Genomic DNA, 2,782 nt, shown 5'->3' on the forward strand with positions numbered 1-2,782 from the left:
TTGTATGTGTTTTGTGTTATTGTCTGTCAGGGTCGCATTATAAAGTATTCAAAGTAATGCTTTACAGAAAAAGGTATTCATCCAAAATTTATCATTTGACAAGTCCATATGAAAAGCAATTTCAAATAATCGGAAAAGAATCGGAAAAAAAGTGCCGATGCCGATGCCGATGCTAAATTTTGTGCCGATACTTGCCGATGGCGATTAATCGGTCGGACTCTAGTTGTTGGTTTCGTTGTTTTTTTTTAATAATTGCATTATTAGAATGTTTAACTTTTAGGTGTGCCCGTCCGTAAGTTAATTGTTTTTTGTTATTTTATAGCCTTATAACAATTATAATCAACAATTTTTATTGAGCTTGAGGCCGTTTTTAATGAAAAGCTTACTGTGGAAAGGCAACAATTTTTTTTAATTATACTTGCATTTATTTGTTGGATCTGCTTATTTTACATCTATTAATCCTAACAACAAGTTTAAAAATCTTACGTCTAATTTACAATAATATAGCTCAAACCCTGGGAGCCCTGTTGGTTTAACGTCGCTCAACGAAAGGCTGGTAGATCTCTTCTTCGCAGGCGTGTTATATTTCTTGTGTTGCACAGGCCACTTGCCAGTGGATTTGGGTGGTTACGCAGTTTTATTTTATATTCATCTCTGCTGCTGTCGATTACAGATTTAACCATCGGTATACCAAGGTCCCTATGTATATTTTCATTGCGGACATACCACGGTGCTCCCGTTAAAGCCCTTAGCGTTTTAGATTGGAATCTTTGGATCCTGTCAAAGTTGGTTGCACAGGTCGTACCCCATAGTTGAATGCCATACATCCATATAGGCTTAATGGCTGTATTATATACAAGTATTTTATAATCTAGTTTCAGTTTTGATTTACTGTTCATAAGCCAGTTCACGCTAGCTGACTTTAGCATCATTTGTGTAATCTTGGTTGATTTGTTTGCACCAAGTTAGTCTCCTATCCAAGTGTATTCCTAGATATGTCACCTCATTGGCTTGTGGAATATGGACCTTATTTAATTTGATTGGGGGGGCATACTTGCGGTCTGAGTGAAAATGTTGTGTGTTTACACTTCTGTTCGTTGACTTTTATGCGCCAGTTTACCAGCCATTCTTCTATGCGTAGTAAATGTTCCTCTAGTACTCTTGATGCTCTGTTGGGACATTTATTACGACTTACTAAGGCGGTATCATCAGCGAAGGTGGATGTGAGTATATCCTTGCTAGTTGGAATATCTGAAGTGTAGATGATATACAGCATAGGCCCGAGTACACTACCCTGAGGAACGCCAGCCGTTATCGAGATGTCTTTTGAAGTGAAATTAGATACTTTTACAGCAAATTTTCTGTTAGTTATGTATGATTCAAATATTTTGTGGAATTCCGGCGGCAACAATTTTTTAATTTTATATATAAGATCGTCGTGCCACACTTTGTCGAATGTTTGTGCCACATCGAGAAAAATTGCAGAGCAGTACTCTCTGAGCTCAAATGCCCTTCTGATTTCATTTGTAATTTGATTAACTTGTTCAATTGTACCATGTTTTTCTCGGAAGCCAAATTGGTGTGCTGGTATTAAATTGCGTTCATGTAGAAAGGGAGGTATCTTTGATAGTACTTTTTCGAATACTTTGGAAAGACAGGGCAGTAAGCTTATTGGTCTGTATGAGGACGGCTGTGTTGAGTCTTTTCCAGGTTTGGCTATCATGATTATCTTCGACCTTTTCCGTGATTTCGGAAAGTAACCTAATTTGAGGATAGCGTTGAAAAGGTCAGAAAGAATTGCTAGTGCAACATTCGGTAGCTCTATTAGCATTTTCGGAGTTATAAAATCAGCATCCGGCGATTTCCTTGGATTAAGCTGCTTTACTATAGCTTTTACTTCTAAAGAGTTCGTCTTGCTAGGTGTGTATAGCTCATTTGTTTGTTTTGTTAGCCGTGGCAGCCTGAAGTTGTTCGTTGGACAGTTTGGCTGAAACAAATTCTTTAAATGGTGTGAAAAACACTCGGCTCTCTCCTGCTCACTACGAGCCCAGGTACCACTATGGTTCCTTATTGGCATTTCCGTAGCCACTGGTAGTTTGAAGTAGTTTAGCGATTTCCATAGAGTATCTTTCAGTAGAATTCGGGGAAAGCTTCTTAATGTACCTTTGCAAGTTGCGATCCTCTGCACGTTTGAGTGCTTGTTTCAGTTTTCTACTGGCAGCTTTATACAGTAGCTGTGAGGTTGGTGAGCGATGGCTCTGCCACTGTCTTCTTAGGCGCCGCTTTTCTGCCACAAGTTTTCTATCTTGGACTTGATTTGGTGTTGCCAGCCTAGCGGCTGAAGTAAAGGTTTCTTTAAAATGTTCAACAAGGGAGTCTATATCACCCTCGCAGTTAAGTGCAGCGTTTAATTTAAGGTGACTACTGATGTACTTTTTATATTTAAGCCAGTTGGTGTTATTTGAAGTTAGACGAGCCTCAATCTCGATGTTTTGGGTCTGTTCACATAGTTTTATTAATATAGGGGAGTGATCGGATGATAGTTCAGGTAGAGTTTCTGCTGTTATGTTATTTCTGTATATGTTTCTTGTAATTACGAAATCTATTAGGTCTGGTATCTTCTTTATATCGGTCGGCCAGTAAGTAGGTTTACCAGGAGATGTGACCCGTTTATAATGGTATCGTATAACTGCCGCCCTTTTGGGTTAATAAGGCGTGATCCCCAGTACGTATGCTTTGCGTTGAAGTCGCCTCCTGCCTATTACCCAGGCTATCAAAAAAA

The sequence above is a fragment of the Rhagoletis pomonella genome, unplaced genomic scaffold (assembly GCF_013731165.1).
Source record: "Rhagoletis pomonella isolate Grant_MI unplaced genomic scaffold, Rhpom_1.0 Rhpom_scaffold_00199, whole genome shotgun sequence".
Lineage (NCBI taxonomy): Eukaryota > Metazoa > Arthropoda > Insecta > Diptera > Tephritidae > Rhagoletis > Rhagoletis pomonella.